The sequence below is a fragment of the Aegilops tauschii genome, chromosome 4, assembly GCF_002575655.3.
Source record: "Aegilops tauschii subsp. strangulata cultivar AL8/78 chromosome 4, Aet v6.0, whole genome shotgun sequence".
In the NCBI taxonomy this organism is placed as follows: Eukaryota; Viridiplantae; Streptophyta; class Magnoliopsida; order Poales; family Poaceae; genus Aegilops; species Aegilops tauschii.
In genome coordinates, this window is record NC_053038.3 from 234,426,252 (window position 1) to 234,448,385 (window position 22,134).

Consider the following 22,134-nt stretch of genomic DNA (forward strand, 5'->3'; position numbering starts at 1 on the left):
TTCGTCGTGTTGAGACACCACATGATGATCGGGTGTGATAGACTCTACGTTCACATACAATGGGTGCAAGACAATTTTGCACATGTGGAATACTCGGGTTAAACTTGACGAGCCTGGCATGTACATACATGGCCTCAGAACATTGGAGACCGAAAGGTCGAACATGAATCATATAGTAGATATGATCAACATAGAGATGTGCACCATTGATGACTACTCCATCTCATGTGATGATCGGACATGGTTTAGTTGATTTGGATCATGTATCATTTAGATGACTTGAGGGATGTCTATCTAAGTGGGAGTTCTTAAGTAATTTGATTAATTTAACTTAATATATCATGAACTTAGTCTTGATAGTATTTGCATATCTATGTTGTAGATCAATAGCTCACGTATAGCTCCACTGTTTTATTTTTCGATATGTTCCTAAAGAAAAACTAAGTTGAAAGATTATAGTAGCAATGATGCAGACTGGGTCCGTGATCTAAGGATTATCCTCATTGCTGCACAGAAGAATTATGTCCTTGATGCATCGCTAGGTGATAGACCTATTTTAGGAGCAGATGCGGACGTTATGAACATTTGGCAAGCTCGATATGATGACTAATTAATAGTTTACTGGGACGTGCTTTACGGCTTAGAACCGGGACTTCAAAACATGTTTTGAACACCACGGAACATATGAGATGTTCCAAGAGTTGAAATTGGTATTTCAGACTCATGCCCGTGTCGATAGGTATGAGACATCTGACAAGTACTTTGCCTAGAAGATGGAGGAGTATAGCTCAACCAGTGAGCATGTGCTCGGAATGTCTGGGTACTACAATTGCTTAAATCAAGTGGGATTTAATCTTCGAGATAAGATAGTGATTGACAAAGTTCTCTAGTCACTATCACCAAGCTACTAGAACTTTGTGATGAACTATGATATGCAAGGTATGACAAAAATGATTCCCGAGCTCTTCGCGATGCTGAAATCGGCGATGGTAGAAATCAAGAAAGAGCATCAAGTGTTGATGGTTAACGAGACCACTAGTTTCAAGTAAAAGGGCAAGGGAAAGAAAGGGAACTTCAAGAAGAATGGCAAGCAAGTTGCCACTCCCATGAAGAAGCCCAAAGCTAGACCCAAGCCTGAAACTAAGTGCTTATACTGCAAAGGAAATGGTCACTGGAAGCAGAACTGCCCCAAATACTTGGCGGATAAGAAGGATGGCAAAGTGAACAAAGGTATATATGATATACATGCTATTGATGTGTAATTTAGTAGTGTTCATAGCAACCCTTGGGTATTTGATACCGGTTCAGTTGCTGAGATTAGTAACTCGGAACAGGAGTTGCAGAATGAACAGAGACTAGTTAAGAGAGAAGTGATGATGTATGTTGGAAGTGATTCCAAGGTTGATACGATCACCATCGCGCACTCGCTCTACCTTCCGCATTAGTGTTGAACCAAAAATAAATATTATTTTGTGTTTGCGTTAAGCATGAATATGATTAGATCATGTTTATTGCAATACAGTTATTCATTTAAGTTAGAGAATAATTGTTCTTCTGTTTACATGAATAAAACCTTCTATGGTCATACACCACAGATGAATGGTTTATTGAATCTCGATCGTAGTGATATACATATTCATAATATAGATGCCAAAATATGCAAAGTTTATAATGATAGTGCAACATACTTGTGGCACTGCCGTTTAGGTCATATTGGTGTAAAGCGCATGAAGAAACTCCATGCAGATGGACTTTTGGAATCACTTGATTATGAATCATTTGATACTTGCGAATCATGACTCATGGGCAAGATGACTAAAACTCCGTTCCCCGGAACAATGGAGCGATCTAATGACTTATTGGAAATAATACATACCAATGTATGCGGTCCGATGAGTGTTGAGGCACGCAGCAGGTATCATTATTTTCTGGCCTTCACAGATGATTTGAGGAGATATGGGTATATCTACTTAATGAAACACAAGTCTGAAACATTTGAAAAGTTCAAAGAATTTCATAATGAAGTGGAGAATCATCGTAACAAGAAAATAAAGTTCCTACGATCTGATCGCAGAAGCGAATATTTGAGTTACGAGTCTGACCTTCATTTAAAACAATGTGGAATAGTTTCACAACTCACGCCACCTGGAACACCACGGCATAATGGTGTGTCTGAATGAAGTAACCGTACTTTATTGGATATGGTGCATTCTGTGATGTCTCTTACCTATTTACCACTGTCGTTTTGGGGTTATGCATTAGAGACAGCCACACTCACATTAAATAGGGCACCATCTAAATCCGTTGAGATGACACCGTATGAACTGTGGTTTGGAAAGAAACCTAAGCTGTCATTTCTTAAAGTTTGGGATTGCGACACTTATGCCAAAAGCCTTCACCCTGATAAGCTCGAACCCAAATCGGAGAAGTGCATGTTCATAGGATACCCTAAGGAAACAATTGGGTACACCTTCTACCACAGTTCAGAAGGCAAGATCTTTGTTGCCGAGAATGGAACCTTTCTAGAGAAGGAGTTTCTCTCAAAAGAAGTGAGTGGGAGGAAAGTAGAACTTGATGAGGTAATTGTACCTTCTCTTGAATTGGAAAGTAGCACATCAGTGAAATCCGTTCCCGTGATGCCTACACCAACTAGAGAAGAAGCTAATGATGATGATCACGAAAATTCGGATCAAGTTACTACTGGACCTCGTAGGTCGAACAGAGCATGTTTCGCACCAGAGAGGTACGATAATCTTGTCCTAGAAGTCATATTATTATACCATGGCAAACCTATGAACTATGAAGAAGCTATGATGAGCCCAGATTCCGACAGATGGCTTGAGGCCATGAAATCTGAGATAGGATCCATGTATGAGTACAAAGTGTGGACTTTGGTGGACTTGCTCAATGGTCAGCAAGCCATTGAGAATAAATGGATCTTCAAGAGGAAGACGAACACTGATGGTAGAGTTACTATCTCCAAAGCTCGACTTGTCGCAAAAGGTTTTCGACAAGTTCAAGGTGTTAACTACGAAGAGATTTTCCCACTCGTAGCGATGCTTAAGTCTATCCAAATCATGTTAGCAATTGCCGCATTTTATGAAATCTCGCAAATGGATGTCAAAACTGCATTCCTTCATGGATTTCTTAAAGAAGAGTTGTATATGATGCAACCAGAAGGTTTTTATCAATCCTAAAGGTGCTAACAAAGTGTGCAAGCTCCAGCGATCCATCTATGGACTGGTGCAAGCATCTTGGAGTTGGAATATATGCTTTCATGAGGTGATCAAAGCATATGGTTTTATACAGACTTTTGGTGAAGCCTGTATTTACAAGAAAGTGAGTGGGAGCTCTGTAGCATTTCTGATAGTATATGTGGATGAGATATTGTTGATCGAAAATGATATAGAATTTCTGGATTCCATAAAAGGATACTTGAATAAGAATTTTTCAATTAAAGAACTCAGTGAAGCTACTTAAATATTGGGCATCAAGATCTATAGGGATAGATCGAGACGCTTAATAGGACTTTCACAAAGCACATACCTTGGCAATTTTTTTGAATAATTTCAAAATAGATTAGTCACAGAAAGGGTTCTTGTCTGTGTTGCAAGGTGTGAACTTGAGTAAGACTCAAAACCTGACCACGACAGAAGATAGAGAGAGAATGAAAGTCATTCCCTATGCCTCAGCCATAGGTTGTATAAAAGTATGCCATACTTTGTACCAAACCTATTGTATACCTTGCCATGAGTTTGGCAAGGGGGTACAACAGTGATCTAGGAGTAGATCACTGGACAATGGTCAAAATTATCCTTAGGTACCTAAAAGAGGACTAACGAAATGTTCTCGGTTATGGAGGTGATAAAGAGTTCGTCGTAAAGAGTTACATCGATGCAATCTTTGACACTGATCTAGATGACTCTAAGTCTCAATCTAGATACGTATTTAATGTGGGAGCAATTAGCTAGAGTAGCTCCATGTAGAGCATTGTAGACATATAAATTTGCAAAATACATACGGATCTCAATGTGGCATACCGTTGACTAAACTTCTCTCACAAGCAAAACATGATCACACCTTAGTACTCTTTGGGTGTTAATCACATAGTGACGTGAACTAGATTATTGACTCTAGTAAACCCTTTGGGTGTTGGTCACATGGCGATGTGAACTATGGGTGTTAATCACATAAAGATGTGAACTATTGGTGTTAAATCACATGGTGATGTGAACTAGGTTACTGACTCTAGTGCAAGTGGGAGACTGAAGGAAATATGCCCTAGAGGCAATAATAAAGTTGTTATTTTATATTTCCTTCTATCATGATAAAGGTTTATTATTCATGCTAGAATTGTGTTAACCAGAAACTTGATACATATGTGGATACATAGACAAAACACCGTGTCCCTAGTAAGCCTCTACTAGACTAGCTCGTTAATCAAAGATGGTTAAGTTCCTAACCATAGACATGTGTTCTCATTTGATGAATGGGATCGCATCATTAGGAGAATTATGTGATGGACAAGACCCATCCGTTAGCTTAGCATATTGATCATTCAGTTTTCTTGCTATTGCTTTCTTCATGTCAAATACATATTCCTTCTACTATCAAGCGTCACAATGTAACTGGGTGATTATAAAGATGTTGTACAGGTATCTCCGAAGGTGATTGTTGGGTTGGCATAGATCGAGATTAGGATTTGTCACTCCGAGTATCGGAGAGGTATCTCTGGGCCCTCTCGGTAATGCACATCATAAGAAGCCTTGCAAGCAAAGTGACTAATAAGTTAGTTACAAGATGATTTATTGCGGAACGAGTAAAGAGACTTGCCGGTAATGAGATTGAACTAGCTATGCGGATACCGACGATCAAATCTCGGGCAAGTAACATATAGATGACAAAGGGAATAACGTATGTTGTCATAATGGTTCGACTGATAAAGATATTCGTAGAATATGTAGGAGCCAATATGAGCCTCCATGTTCCGCTATTGTTTACTGACCGGAGAGGTGTTTCGGTCATGTCTACATAGTTCTCGAACCCGTAGGGTCCGCACGCTTAACGTCCGATCACGATTTAGTACTATATGAGTTATGTGATTTGGTGACCGAATGTTGTTCAGAGTCCTGGATGAGATCACGGACATGACAATGACTCTCTAAATGGTCAAGAGGTAAAGATTGATATATAGGATGATAGTATTCGTACACCGGAAGTTTTCTGGATAGTATCGGGTATTTATCGGAGTACCGGGGGGGGGGGTTACCGGAACCCCCGGGGTGAAGATATGGACCATAAGATGGGAGCACACCAGCCCACAAGGGGTGGAGCCCCCCCCCCTTAGGCAGGAGGCCTAATTGGAGAAGGAAGAAGGGGGGTCCGGCCCCCCTTCCTTTCTCCCTTCCCCCTTCTTTTTTCTCCCCGGCAAAAAAGGAAGGGGGGAGGCCGAATTGGGGAGGACCCCAAGTAGGATTCCTCCTACTTGGGGCGCCCCCTTGCTGATCCCCTCCCCCTCCCACCTATATATATGTGGGGAGGGGGCGCCTAGAACACACAACAACAAACGTTAGCCGTCTGCGACACCCCCCTCAACAGCTTACACCCCCGGTCATAGTTTTGCGGTGCTTAGGCGAAGCCCTGCAAGAATCACTTCACCATCACCATCACCCTGTCGTCATGCTGATGGAACTCATCTACTTCCTCGACACCTTTCTAGATCAAGAAGGCGAGGGACGTCATCTCGCTGAACGTGTGCCAGAACTCAGAGGTGCCGTACATTCGGTGCTTGATCGGTCGGAGCTAGAAGAAGTTCGACTACGTCAACCGCGTTATCAAACGATTCCGCTTTCGGTTTACGAGGGTACGTAGACACCCCCCCTCTCTCGGTGCTATGCATATCCTAGATAGGTCTTGCCTAAGAGTAGGAATTTTTTTGAAATTGCATGCTACGTTTCCCAACACCAGGGCGGCCCAGCGATTTGCGGCTTCTCCCGCAGATCGAAGGAGAAACCCTGCGGAAGTACATGCATAGGTTTAGCCGAGTCCATAGAAATATTCCAGATATCCACCCGGCAGCTGTGATAGCTGCGTTCCAGTCTAACGTGCAAAACCTTCAGATACGTTCCAAGATGAATGTTCGATTGCCCAAGATGGTAAAGGAGCTTTACAGCTTGGTGGACAAGTGTGCTCGTGTGAAGGAGGGGAGGAAACTCCCTGGAGAAGAGGATGGCGTCGACATCGACTCAGAGGATGACGACGAAGCTACCAGTCAGAAGAAGAAGAACAAGAATTGCAACAAGAGGTGCAAGGATAAGGCAGTAATGACTGTTGAGGGATCGGGCACGCTTAGTACCGACAAGAAGGCCAAGGCCGAATCTCCTGGCAAGGAAGTTTCCGTCTACACTGATTGCCGGGAGGCTACGGCTGCCGAGAAGGCTGGGAAAGGTGATGGGCCGCACTTCACGATTCATAGCACCAAGGGCCACGATCTCCAGGAGTGCCATGAAGCGGAACATCTCGTTAAGAAGCAGAGGGCTGAGTATGAGAATGATAAGGAGAAAGGTCAGAATTTAGCTGGCGGGAAGGGCCGAGGCGGCGAAGCAAAGTCACCCCGGCAAGGCTCCTCGGAATCTAGGAAAACCCACCAGAGGTCGAGAAAAGGAAGATGTCATGGAGCCCACGGCAAACTATTGGAAGCCGCTCAAGTGGTCATGCACACCCATCATCTTTGACGAAGAGGACCATCCTGATCACACCACCGCGATATGATGTTTGCCGTTGTTGGCCTCACCAACAATCTGCAACCTCAAGGTCACAAAGATGCTGGTCGACGGTGGGGCCGGGTTGAATCTGATTTCCCCAAAGGTCATCAGTAGACTTCAGATAGCAGAGGAAAAGCTCAAGGTCACGGGCACTGAAAGTGCAACTAACCCTCGGGTGGTCTTGGTAATTCATAACAACATATAGCTCATTGAACTAATATCCATTCAAGATTAATGTTTCAGAAAGTTCAATGATTGGTATGGCATGGACTAGAGATGTGGACCCCTCATAATGCAAAGGACACATATTGGCAAAAGTTCAAGACTCTACATTTTCATTTTAGCGATCCAAGATCACATTGAGTCCATAGGAAAAGCCAATACAGTTAAAAGGGGATGAGGTGTTGCTTAATGGCTTGCTTGCTCAAAATGCTTAGTGATATGCTCCAAGAGCCCTCAACCACATTCTCATTTCCACATATTGTTGGAAATATGCCCTAGAGGCAATAATAAAATGATTATTATAATATTTCCTTGTTCGTGATAATTGTCTATTGTTCATGCTATAATTGTGTTATCCGGAAATGGTAATACATGTGTGAACACATAGACCATAACATGTCCCTAGTGAGCCTCTAGTTGACTAGCTCGTTGATCAATAGATGGTTACGGTTTCCTGCCATGGACATTGGATGTCATTGATAACAGGATCACATCATTAGGAGAATGATGTGATGGACAAGACCCAATCCTAAGCATAGCACTAGATCGTGTAGTTCGTTTGCTAAAGCTTTTCTAATGTCAAGTATCATTTCCTTAGACCATGAGATCGTGCAACTCCCGGATACCGTAGGAATGCTTTGGGTGTAACAAACGTCACAATGTAACTGGGTGGCTATAAAGGTGCACTACAGGTATCTCCGAAAGTGTCTGTTGGGTTGGCATGGATCGAGGCTGGGATTTGTCACTCCGTATGACGGAGAGGTATCTCTGGGCCCACTCGGTAATGCATCATCATAAGGAGCTCAATGTGACTAAGTAGTTAGTCACGGGGTCATGCATTACGGAACGAGTAAAGAGACTTGCCGTAATGAGATTGAACAAGGTATCGGTATACCGACGATCGAATCTCGGGAAAGTAACGTACCGATTAACAAAGGGAATTGTATACGGGATTGATTGAATCCTCGACATCGTGGTTCATCCGATGAGATTATCATGGAGCATGTGGGAGCCAACATGGTTATCCCGATCCCGCTGTTGGTAATTGACCGGAGAGTTGTCTCGGTCATGTCTACGTGTCTCCCGAACCCGTAGGGTCTACACACTTAAGGTTCGGTGACGCTAGAGTTGTAGAGATATTAGTATGCGGTTAACCAAAAGTTGGTCGGAGTTCCAGATGAGATCCCGGACGTCACGAGGAGTTCCAGAATGGTCCGGAGGTAAATATTTATATATAGGAAGTCCAGTTTCGGCCACCGGGAGAGTTTCGGGGGTCACCGGTATTGTACCGGGACCACCGGAAGGGTCCCGGGGGTCCACCGGGTGGGGCCACCTATCCCCGAGGGCCCCATGGGCTGAAGTGGCATGGGAACCAACCCCTTGTGGGCTGGTGCACCCCACCCAAGGGCCCAAGGCGCCTAGGGTTGGAAACCTAGGGGGCCGTTGCCCCCGAGGGGGCATGCGCCCCCTGGTTGGAAACCCTAAGGGGGCCGTTGCTCCCCCGAGGGGCCGCAGCCCCGGGGCCGCCCCCCTCTAGATGGGATCTCCAAGGGGGCATGCGCCCCCCTTACCCCCTATATATAGTGGATTGGAGGGAGGGCAGCCGCACCCTAAGCCCTGGCGCCTCCCTCTCCCTCCCGTGACACCTCTTCCTCCTCCAGTAGCGCTTTGCGAAGCCCTACTGGAATCCCGCTGCTTCCACCACCACGCCGTCGTGCTGCTGGATCTCCATCAACTTCTCCTTCCCCCTTGCTGGATCAAGAAGGAGGAGACGTCTCCACTCCGTACGTGTGTTGAACACCGAGGTGCCGTCCGTTCGGCGCTAGGATCATCGGTGATTTGGATCACGACGAGTAGGACTCCATCAACCCCGTTCTCTTGAACGCTTCCGCTCACGATCTTCAACGGTATGAAGATGCACTCTCCTCTCTCTCGTTGCTAGTTACTCCATAGATTGATCTTGGTGACGCGTAGAAATTTTTTAATTTCTGCTGCGATCCCCAACACATATGTCCTAAACCTAAAGTCTAACTTGGCCTGACCGATTTGATCTACCCGGCGCCACCAAGTTCATTTGACATAGCCATTGCCAGAAACCCTAATTAGTTCGGTCTCATGGATAGGGATCTCGGTCTCATCGAGATGGGATTGCAAAGTCTCTGTTTCTCTTCGTAACGTTTCGGTCTAACCGAGATGAGCGATCGGTCCCACCGAGTTGGCAAGGCAAACTCTCTGTTTCCTTTTCCTAATGTTTCGGTCTCACCGAAATGAGCGATCGGTCCCACCGAGTTTGCCTGACTAAGTCTGTGTTTGCTTATTACTGAAATCAGTCTCACCGAGTTCATGTGATTGGTCTCACCGAGATGAGGTTTCGCCCCAACCCTAGTGCATCAGTCCCACCGAGTTGATCATGTCGGTCCCACCGAAAAGCCTAATGTTCACATTTTGAACTAGGTCGGTCCCACCGAGTTTCACTATTTGGTCCCACCGAGTTTGGAAAATTGTGTGTAACAGTTATATTTTGTGTGGAGGCTATATATACACCTCCACCCCCTTCTCCATTTGGGATAGAGCCATGAGAACATGCCTACACTTCCACTACTCATTTTCTGAGAGAGAACCACCTACTCATGTCTTGAGACCAAGACATTCCAATCCTACCACAAGTATCCTGATCTCTAGCCTTCCCCAAGTTTCTTTCCACTCAAATCATCTTTCCACCATATCCAAATATGTGAGAGAGAGTTGAGTGTTGGGGAGACTATCATTTGAAGCACAAGAGCAAGGAGTTCATCATCAACACACCATCTATTACCTTTCGAAGAGTGGTGTCTCCAAGATTTGTTAGGTGTCACTTGGGAGCCTCCGTCAAGATTGTGGAGTTGAACCAAGGAGTTTGTAATGGCAAGGAGATCGCTTACTTCGTGAAGATCTACCCAAGTGAGGCAAGTCCTTCGTGGGCGATGGCCATGGTGGGATAGACAAGGTTGCTTTTTTGGACCCTTCAGGGTGGAGCCCTCCATGGACTCGCGCAACCGTTACCCTTCGTGGGTTGAAGTCTCCATCAACGTGGATGTACGATAGCACCACCTATCGGAACCACGCCAAAAATCTCTATGTCTACATTGCGTTTGCTCCCTCCAAACTCCTCCCCTTTACCTTCATATGAAAGTATTTACATTCTGCTGCTATACTCTTAGAATTGCATGTGTAGGTTGATTCCTTGACTTGTGTTAAGTTGCTAAAATATGCCAAAACATAAAATTGGGAAAAGGCTAGATTCTTATTTGGTCAAGTAGTCTAATCACCCCCCTCTATACATACTTTCGATCCTACAAGTGGTATCAGAGCTTTGGTCTCCATTTGCCTTGATTTCCATAGCTTTGGTGATCATAGCCTTGGTTTCACAACCTAGGAGAGTATGGCGTCTAGCGAGGGAAATTACCACCGTAGAGGTCCTTACTTTGATGGTACTAATTTTGCTAGCTAGAAGCATAAGATGAAAATGCATATTCTTGGACATAACCCCGCCATGGTACTAATTTGTGCAATCGTTACTCTGATTCCTGCACTTAGGTCAATGCTAATAATCTTACCACGTTTGGGATACTTCTATCCAATCAAAAACTCCTTTAGATTAGTTTTGATTCGAAAACTTAGGGTTAGGTTTCCGCCGAATTCATCTCGGACTGACTGAGTTGTAGAAATCGGTCTCACCGATTTGGCCTAGGCCATTGCAGTTGTGATTTTCGGTCTAAGCGAAACTTACAAATTGGTGTGACCGAGTTCGATTCTTAGTGAAACCCCAGCAATCTCGGAGTCACCAAACTGTGTCTCGGTTTGACCGATTTCACTATAGCTCCGAAATGCTTTCTATAGAAAACTAAAACTAAGTTTTTGACTCAATTGTTTTGCAAAATCTTTGCACTTTGTGATGCTCATCCACTCTGTCTCAACTATATCTATTCACAGGGTTAGCTTTTAGGGTCAGCTTGTAGTTTCAGCTATGTCAGATCACAGTGACAGTCAAAATAGATATGAGGAACATGTTAACTTAAGTGAGGGCACTAGTCCCTCTGACAGTTATGATGAGGGTAGCAGAAGCACCCCAAGCAACCTGCCTAAGGCTGCTAGGAGGAGGAAGAGAAATTCAGATTCTGAAGATGAGGACTTTGTCATTGAGGAGGAAGTCACCGCCAAGAAGAAAGTGCTGAAAAAGGAGTATGATGCTGCTGCAACCAAGCCTGGGTTGCACAAGAAAGCTCCTGCCATAAGAGTGCCAATGTCCAAAGCCAGAGCCTCAACACAGGAAACCATTGAGTTCACTCTTGAACCAAAGGAGGCTGGTGAGGGCAAGAAGAGAAAGGAAAGGGTCAAGAAGACAATGGCCAAGGTGATTGGCAGATCCTTTATGATCAGAGACCCAGATGAGGATGAGGAAGAGGATGATGAAGAAGCTGCTGCACCAGCACCCAAGACTCAGAAGTTGATGGGGGATGCCATCAAGTCAGGGGCTGCTCCATCAAAGCCCAAGACTGCCCCCAAGGCTGCTGCTGCTGCTCAAGCTTCTAAGCATGCAACACCTAAGAGATCAACTAGAAACATACCAGCTGCTGAGAAGAACAAGGCCCCAGTGCTTGAAGTGGAAGAAGAAGAAGAAGCCCAAGTGCTTAGGAAATTGAAGCCCAAGATCCCAGATCATGATGATACACATCCTGTGGCTGAGAATATGAATGAAAGAAAGGATGCAGGTCTTAGGTTGTGGAGACAGTCAGACCCCTATGCCACAAGAAGATGAAATGCTGTGGACTACATGTTTTACACTAAGGAACAACAGGATTTCTATGAGACTGTCCTTCTGGACAAGAAGCCCATTGTTTGTGAAATGAGATGGGTCAATTGGAAGTTCATTCACAACAATGAAGATCACTTTCCTGGAGTTCATGAGAGCTTCAGAATGAATGGAGTTGATGCTTTTGTGGGTCAAAATTGACCAAATGGAATGATGAGTTGATCATGCAGTTCTATTCCACTGGTCACTTCTACCCAAATGGCAAGATTGTCTGGATGACTGAGGGTACTAGGTACCAGTCTACATTTGCTGAGTGGGCAAAGCTGATAAATGCTCCTGAAGAGGTAGATGATGATACTGATGTGTATGCCAAGCCAAGCAAAGACCACAACTCTATGGCACACATGTATGAGGAAATTCCAGACAATGCCTTGGAAACACATATGTTTGGCTCAGTGTATTACCTTTTGTCAGGGCTGCCAACAATCAACACCATCCTCAGGCACACATTGTTACCCATGTCTGGAGATCACAGGATGATCAGAGGGCACTCCATCAACTTGCTACACATGTTTGATGTGCCAGAGAAATTCAAAGTAATGAGTTTGATTGTTGAGACCATTAAGAGGACTGTAGCTGACCAGAAGAGATCATGTGGCTATGCTCCACACATTCAAATGCACATAAATTCCCAGATGGGTACAGTCACATATTTGTTGGACAGAGAGCACCTTACCTTGAGGCCTGATTTTGAGGATAACACTATTGTGATGGATGAGGTAGTCCTGGACTAAGGAGTCCTCGGGCGTCCGGCCTGTTAGCCATGGTCCGGACTGATGGGCTGTGGAGATACGAAGACCGAAGACTGCACCCGTGTCCGGATGGGACTCTACTTGGCGTGGAAGGCAAGCTTGGCGACCAAATTGTAGATTCCTTCTTTGTAACCGACCTTGTGTAACCCTAGATCCTCCCGGTGTCTATAAAACCAGAGGACTTAGTCCAGAGAGACATTCATTACCATAGTCATACATGCTAGACTTCTAGGGTTTAGCCATTACGATCTCGTGGTAGATCAACTCTTGTAATACTCATATTCATCAAGATCAATCAAGCAGGAAGTAGGGTATTACCTCCATAGAGAGGGCCCGACCCTGGGTAAACGTCATGTCCCATGTCTCCTATTACCATCGACCTTAAACGCACAGTTCGGGACCCCTTACCCGAGATCCGCCTGTTTTGACACCGACATTGGTGCTTGCATTGAGAGTTCCACTGTGCCGTCCCGAAAAGGTTTTCGATGGCCCCTTTAATCGTCAACGATGACGCTGTCCAAGGAGGAACCTTCCTCCCCGGACAGATCTTCGTGTTCGGCGGCTTCGCACTGCGGGCTAACTCGCTTGGCCATCTGGAGCAGATCGATAGCTACGGCCCTGGCCATCAAGTTAGATTTGGGACCTTGAACTACGTCGCGGACATCCGTGGAGACTTGATCTTCGTTGGATTCGAGACCTCGGCGACCGCTCCTGGTCACCTCGACGAACATGACCTAAATCTGTCGTCGGGCCACTTTCAGGAGATAGCTCCTGTAACTGCTCCGGCCTTAGATATGGAGCATACTGCGCCATCCAAGGACGGGAAGCTCAACCCCACCACGGAGGCCACGGATCCCGCGGCGTTGGAGCCGCACATGGACCTAAAATCATGGGACATCTGTGTTACCGGAACTCCGGACTCGTCTCCGGTCATATGTTCTGAACCATATGAGCCCGCGGACGCGGAACTTGATCATTTGTCGATCTTCGAATTCGGCGCCGCAGACATCTTTCAGCATTCACCTTTGGGCGATGAGCTAAACTCATTAAAAACCTGTCCTTGGCAGGGGACTCACAGCCGAACTATGTTTGGTTCGAGCTAGGGGCTGACGATGGAGAATCTTGCTTCCCACCCACCACCCACTTAATAGCCACTGTCGAAGACTTAACCGACACGCTGGACTATGACTCCGCAGACATCGATGGTACGAACGACGATGCTGGAGACGAGGAGGCCCAAAACTAGTTGTTCACTGGCCGATGGACGGCCACTTCCTCATATGACATATACATGGTGGATACGCTGAAAAATAATAGCGGCGATGACAAGGAAAACCCAGCAAAGGAGGACCCTCCTAAAACATGACCAAAGCGCCGGCGTCAGCGGCGCCGCTCTAAATCCCGCTGCAGTAGGGACAGCAACACCGGCACAGGAGACAACAATACTCCGGATGGTGCCGAAGACACAGAAGAACCCGATGAACAAACTGCCAAACAAGACAATCGAGAGTCAGGGCATGTCAGCCCTGACGAACAGGCCATAGAAGAAGACTCGGAGGACGGTAGTTACCGTCCGCCCACCGAGGAGGAGGTGAGCCTCGGCAACGAAGACTTCATCGTGCCTAAGGAGCCTCTGGAGCAGGAGCACTTTAAGCTTCAGCTATTAGCCACTGCGAGGAGCCTGAAAAAGAAGTAGCAGCAGCTTCAAGCTGATCAAGACCTGCTCAATGACAGATGGACCGATGTCCTGGCAGCCGAGGAATACGGCCTTAAATGCCCAGCCAAAAGTTGCCCGAAGCGCAGATTACTACCTCAGTTCGATGATGAGGCCACCGCGCGGTCGGGATAAAACGGCAACCCGAGCCGAAAACCAGACTGTCCCACCCCGCTGTAAAGGCAGGGATAAGACAACTCTGGGCAATACATATGACCTCCGTCAATACCTAGACACTAGAGCTGAACATGCAAGATCGATCTACTGATTGTGAGGACGCGCCTTGACGTGCGAGGATGGCTATCTATTCTAGCGTGACAAACCTAGTCACGCCCGGGCCGAAAACCGCAGACAGACTCCATCAGAGCTACGTCGCGATGTGGCCCGATATAGAGGCGCCGCACACCCTCTTTGCTTCACGACGAAGTAATGGACCACGAATTCCCAGAAGGGTTTAAACCCGTAAACATCGAATCATATGATGGAACAACCGATCCCACGGTATGGATCAAGAATTTTATTCTCCACATCCACATGGCCCGCGGGGATGATCTTCACGCCATCAAATACCTCCCACTAAAAATTAAAGGACCAGCCCGGCACTGGCTAAATAGTCTGCCTGAAAGTTCTATTGGCAGCTGGGAGGACCTGGAAGAAGCTTTCCTCAACAACTTCCAAGGTACATATGTTCGGCCACCAGATGTTGATGACTTAGGTCACATAGTTCAACAGCCCGGGGAGTCAGCTAGGAAGTTCTGGACTAGGTTCCTAACTAAAAGGAACCAGATCGTTGACTGTCCGGATGCCGAAGCCCTAGCGGCCTTTAAACATAGCATCCGCGACGAATGGCTCGCCCGCCACCTCGGCCAAGAAAAGCCAAAATCTATGGCAGCCCTCACGGCACTCATGACCCGCTTTTGCACGGGTGAGGATAGTTGGTTGGCTCATAGGAAAAACACAGCCAGCGAGGCAGGCCTCTCTGAGGTTAAGAATAGTAACGGCAAGCTCCGACGTAACAGACACAAACGCCGAAGCAATAGTGATAATACCGATGACAGGACAGTCAATGCCGGATTCAGTGGCACCAAGTCTAGCCAGCGGAAGAAATCGTCCAAGAAAAACAATCAGGGACCATGCAGCCTCGACCGCATACTCGATCGCCCGTGCCAGATACATGGCACCCCAGACAAACTAGCTAATCATACCAACAAAGAGTGTTGGGTTTTTAAACAAGCCGGCAAATTAAACACCGAGAACAGGGAAAAGGGATCGCAAAGCGAGGACGACGACGAGGAGCCCCGGCAACCGAACACAGGGGGGCAGAAGAAGTTTCCCCCCCAAGTCAAAACAGTAAACATGATATACGCCACACACATCCCTAAAGGGGAACGCAAGTGCGCACTAAGGGACATCTATGCAATAGAGCCAGTCGCCCCAAAATTCAATCCATGGTTGTCGTTCTCGATCACCTTTGATCGTCGGGATCACCCGACTAGTATCCGTCATGGCGGTTCAGCCGCACTAGTCCACAACCCAATCATTGACGGATTTCACCTGACGCGCGTCCTTATGGACGGAGGTAGCAGCCTCAACCTGCTTTATCAGGATACAGTGCGAAAAAGGGCATCAATCCATCACGGATCAAGCCCACAAAGACTACCTTCAGAGGAGTCATACCAGGTGTGGAGGCCCGCTGTATGGGCTCAATCACGCTAGAAGTTGTTCTTCAGGTCTCCGGACAATTTCCGAAGTGAGGAGTTAATCTTCGACATCGTCCCCTTTCGCAGCGGCTATCACGCACTGCTGGGACGAACCGCATTCGCTCGATTCAATGCAGTGCCACACTATGCTTATCTTAAGCTCAAGATGCCCGGTCCATGCGGCGTCATCACAGTTAACGGAAACATGGAATACTCCCTCCATACAGAAGACCACACAGCTGCCTTAGCAGTAGAAGTACAGAGCGACCTTCTCAAGCAGAACCCTAATGTGCCTGCCAAACCCACGGACACTGTTAAGAGGATCCAAACTACCGTGCAGCAGGACAGCTCGGCTCGTCTGGAGCTCGATTAGCAATCTGGCCTCCGTCTCAGTCGCGATCAAGCGGTGGCATTCGCGCCGCGCGTACATAACTACGCACTCGAAATTCCATGGCCATCGACGGAGGCACAGCTAGCTTGTCGTCCACAGTGTGGCTCGACCGGCACCGGATACACACATACTTTCACTTTCACTTTTTCCTTTCAGGTTTCAATCTCGCAGACCCCATCCGATGGCCTGATCATGGATCCTCTCGTAGGACAAGCACGCCAAGACGGAAAGAATAAGAGCGGTCAGTTGACCCTGTTGGATGGTATTAGACAAGCTCAGCACGGGAGAGCCGCAGATATATGGGGGACTTCTCTAGGTGGTTTCGTTAAACGATCACTCTACCTGTTTTTCAGGACCGACACGCAGCTCTCTCTTGGTGAAGGCATAGTAAATAGCCTTTCTGCTTATTGCACCACTTGTACGAACGCGCTTTAATGCACCAATGAAATTATAATAGAAACAGTTTGCGGCCTAAATTTCCACGGCTTTAGCTTACCACTGGTTCTTCCTCTTTCTTCCTTTTTGCTTTTTTCCTTCCTGGTAATCCTATCAGATAACACCCCACAACATGGCAACAAAAGTCCGAACACTTTTACAGTAAAGTTTGGCACCCTGAATTTAGCATTATATGCATTGGCTCCGAATCATGTCTTTGGTCAATAGTTGGGTTGCCCGACTCCTGTGCTTGCTACCTTACGTTCCGATATATCGGCTAAGGTAGTAAAGGGAGAACTGCTGCGATTGTGCCCTGGTTTATCCAAAGGAGCACCTCAGTAGAGAAAGCCGAAAACTGACGATCATGATACGTCGAGAGCCGGTCAGCTTTTCGGAGGTTGCAAATCGTTGGAGATTTTTTCCGCATTACGCGAAGGATGGTACTTCCCGATCAAACACTCATAGCACTCTGGTTCGAATACCAGGGGCTGCGCCCATGTTTTATTGTAAAACTCCTATGGCTAAGTGAGGGCATTAAAGCCGCATAGTCTGATTGCCTAGTTCGTTGCGCTAAACAACTCCTTCATGGACCATATAATTGGATCAAGATTGTTTAGATTCCATCCCGAACACCTCCGTACTACCTACGTGGGGGCAGAAGCCGACGACTGGCCAACCCTCAGATTTCATACAACACGGCCGCATAGGAGGAAAAAATTAAAAAATATCAAGCATTATATTACAAACCGACTTTGTTTTCATCATACAAGGCAAAGACAACAAGAATGTATTCATTCGAAAATAATGTCCTGCCCACACTGCGTTGCCACAATGCGAGACCCTTCTAGGACATCCGCAAAATAGCGCTCAGGTGTGCGGTGCTCCTAGCCCTCTGGCGGGCCCCTGGCCAGCTCGACGGCGTTCATCTTCGCCCACCTCATCTTGCAACAGGCGAAGGCCATGCGTGCACCTTCAATACAGGCCGATCGCTTGACGACGTCCAGCAGAAGACAAGCATTCACCAGCCGCTTCACGAGTCCGAAGTAGCTGCCGGGCATAGCTTCGGCTGGCCATAGCCGGATTATCAAATCCTTCATGGCTAGTTCGGCCACCCTATGCAGCTCCACCAGCTGTTTCAACTGATCGGTGAAGGGCACGGGATGCTCTGACGCAAGATACTGCGACCAGAACAATTTCTCCGTGGAGCTCCCTTCCTCGGCTCGAAAGAACTCCGCGGTGTCAGACACACTGCGCGGTAGATCTGCGTAGGCTCCTGGAGAACTCCGAATCCGGGTTAGTAAGAGATACTTCTTCCTCATATGCTTGCTTTGCATACTAAATGCCTTACCCGCCGCAATCTTCCTGGCCTCCTGGATCTCTTGGAGGGCGCTCTAGGCCTCATTCCAGGCCGTCTCCGCGTTCTGACGAGCCTTGGCGAGTTTGGTCTCGTGAACCGATGCATCGCGCTCCAAGGTCTCGCACTTCTTCACCGTGTCTTGGAGCTCCTGTTGGACCCCGTCGACCCGGGCCCTTTGAGCTTCTGCCGAGCGGCCTGCTCCTTGACAGCCTTCCCTTCGGCTTCGGCCAGGGCCTCGACCTCGGTCGTCGCCTCTGTACACATCATGGCATTTCGGTCAATGCATATCATTTTAACTTTTTTCGAATACATAACAGGTTATTACATACCTTATTTTTCCTGGAGCTGCCTCTTCACTTGGCCAAGCTCCTCCTCGACCTCCGCCAGTCTCCGCTTTAGTCCGGAGACTTCGGCAGCATGCGAGGCTGCGGCCAACAGCGATGCCTGTGCATACATTTCAGACAAATTTAGTTAGTTTCCTGCAATAGGAGATTGATCCTCTGTCCGGCTTTTTCTTTCTGAATACCGGACAATGTCTCAGGGGCTACTATCTATATTGGGATTTCCTCTTTTTTGCGCCGCTTACCTCAAAACCTGTCAGCAGGCTATTGCAGGCTTCGGTTAGTCCGCTCTTGGTGGACTGAACCTTTTCAATTACCATGCCCATAATGGCACGGTGCTCATACACAATGGAAGCGCCTCGCAGCGCTTCTAACAGATTATCTGGTGCCCCTGGTTCGACAGGGGTCACCGGCGGAATAGGCATCCCCCTTCTTTCGAAGGAAGTTGCGTGCCAGAATCCGGAGCCGCATCGGTCTCCGGACACGAGTCCGACTGAGGGCTGAACTGAATATGGCCCTCCCCACCAGTCCTCGTGGGGATTGACTCCCCCTGGTGTCCGGCGATGGGGGTTTCACCTTTTTGGCGCCTCCCGAGCCTCTCCCCGGCCTGGAACGGTCCTTCGGGATAGCACCTCCACGTCGTCCTTGGCCTTGGGGGAGTGAGCGGCCGGCGATGACTTGCTGTCCATTGCCTTGGAATCCAGTGAACCTCCTGATGAGGACCGCGGGGAGCTATTGTGGGCCGGACTGCAATAACATAACCAATCATATCAATACAATGAGGAGGAGAAATTTATGGGCGGATATAAGTCTTAGCACTTACGATGCGGCCCGCGGCTTAGTGCGGGGGCGTTGCTCCGGACTGCTTTTGACGTCCCATACGGAGCTGCCCACGAGTGGGCCTTTCCCCTTCTTGGGCGCCTCCGCCTCCAGAATGATGGAGGCCGCCCTCTTCTTCTTCCCCTCATCAGGGGGAGGGTTGTTTTCCTCCTCCTCCTCCTCATCGTCGCCGTCTTCGGCAGTGGAGGAATGAGTCTTGTCTTCGGAGGTCGCGTTCGAAGCGCCCTTGCGGCGGGGGCCACTCCGGCCCCCCTTGGCCTTCCCTGTGGCTTTCTTCTCCGGCGCCTTGTAGGGCGCCGGCACGAGCATCTTCGCTAAACGCGGGATGACTGGTTCTTCAGGCAATGGAGCTGGACATTGTATCCGCTTCGCCCTCTCCATCCATTCCTGAAGAAACGATGACGATAAAAGCTTAGACATCATCCTTGAAATGAGCAAGTAAGGGATGCGGTAAGAATAACATACCTCGTTGGCGAGGTGGTTGATGTCATGCCCGCGGTCCGAATCTGTGGCCGGCGGTGTTTCGTTTCCCTTAAAAAGCAACCTCCAGGCATCTTCGTGAGTGGTTTCGAAGAGCCTCTTCAGGGTATGGTGCTTCTTCGGATTGAACTCCCATAGAGGGCGGCTTCGGCTTTGGCATGGGAGAATCTGGTTAACTAGCATCACATGGATTATATCGACGAGTTTGATATCTTTATCCACCATGCTTTGAATGCATGTTTGTAGCGCTGTCAGCTCGTCTAGCGAACACCAGTTCGGGCCCTTCTCGACCCAGGAGGTGAGTCGCATGGGAGCGCCAGAGTTTAATTCGGCAGTTGCGGCCCAAGTGGCGCCGCGAGGTTATGTGATATAGAACCAATGTTTCTGCCATTCTTTTACAGTCTCCACGAAAGCGCCTTTCGGTGAGGAGACATTAGCCAGCTTGCTCACCATGGCGCGTCCGCACTCCTCGTGCTGGCCATCCACCACCTTCGGCTTCACGTTGAAGACCTTGAGCCACAGCCCGAAGTGGGGTTGGATGTGGAGGAAGGCCTCACACACGACGATGAACGCCGAGATGTTGAGGAGAGAGTTCGGGGATAGATCATGGAAGTCTATCCCGTAGTAGAACATCAGCCCGCTGACGAAGGGGTGGAGTGGAAACCCTAACCCGCGGAGGAAATGAGGGATGAATACTACCCTCTCGTTGGGCTTCGGCGTGGTAACGATTTGTCCTTGCGCTGGAAGGCGGTGGGCGATCCCCTTCGCCAGGTACCCGGCCGCCCGAGGCTTGGTGATGTCCTCCTCCTGGAAGGAGGAGGCCATCCACATGCCTTGACCTCTCGATCCGGACATGATTGAATGCTTGCTCGAGACAGAGAAGATGAGAACTTGGCTGCTGGAGCTCAAGAGTGGAAGGGAAGAGGAAGAGAGAAGGCGTGGGTGAAGAAAAGGGATTCTTATCTCCTTATGAAGGTAGTAAATATTGAACGCCTCCCCACTCGCCTTAAAATTTGCCTACTCCCGAGGGCTGTGTAAATGACACAGTTGGGTTACCCACGCCCGTATTGATGAGAATCCCGCAATAAGGGGACACGATCTCTGCTTTGACAAGACGTGCCAATGGAAATCGCATCTCGAAACACGGGATGGCAGACAAAATGGTTCGATATAGTGACCGGACAGACGTGATGTCATGTTGTAAAAAAAGTTGTCGGCAGATTGGACTCGTGGAATATTATATTCTCTCTGCGGTTGTGTGTGGTGTGTGTTACAGGTCCGGACACGTTCAATATATCCGAAGACTATCTTGGAGTTCGGAAGGAGGAACCCGCCTTGCAATGCCGAAGACAGATCTATGCGCCGGATACCTTGTCATTGAAGCCAGGTTCAGGGGCTACAGAGGGAGTCCTCGACTAAGGGGTCCTCGGGCGTCCGGCCTGTTAGCCATGGGCTAGACCGATGGGCTGTGAAGATACGAAGACCGAAGACTGCACCCGTGTCTGGATGGGACTGTCCTTGGCGACCAAATATGTAGATTCCTTCTTTGTAACCGACCTTGTGTAACCCTAGATCCTCCCAGTGTCTATATAAACTGGAGGACTTAGTCCAGAGAGACATTCATTACCATAGTCATACAGGCTAGACTTCTAGGGTTTAGCATTACAATCTCGTGGTAGATCAACTCTTGTAATACTCATATTCATCAAGATCAACCAAGCAGGAAGTAGGGTATTACCTCCATAGAGAGGGCCCGAACCTAGGTAAACATCGTGTCCCCTGTCTCCTGTTACCATCGACCTTAGAGGCATAGTCCGGGACCCCCTACCCGAGATCTGCCGGTTTTGACACCGATAATGGATGCTTCACATCCAACTTCTGTTGAGGCTCAAGAGAAGAGAGAGAAGGCACAGGCTGAAAAACCTTCAAAGATTCCAGATCCTTCTGCAGTCAATCTCGAGAACAAGCAGGACCAGCTCAGCTATCTGCTCGAGGCCACTGTGATAATAGAGAAAGGACTAGCTACCAGCTACCCTGACTCGAAATCAAGAGAGCCTTGAGAGGATCTTTGAGACAAATCTACATGACTTGGATGTCAAAGTCACTGAGATTCAGACTTCAGTCGAGAAGATACAAGAAGAGCTTGAGGACAGGAGTGACAGGACAACCACATATGCTTATTACAGGGTGCCTAGAGCACAAAGGTCTGCAGCAGTGCTAGTGATAGACACTAGGGCTACAACCTCAGCTCCTGCAGCCACAGCCTTAGTTGCCCCTCCAGTGGCA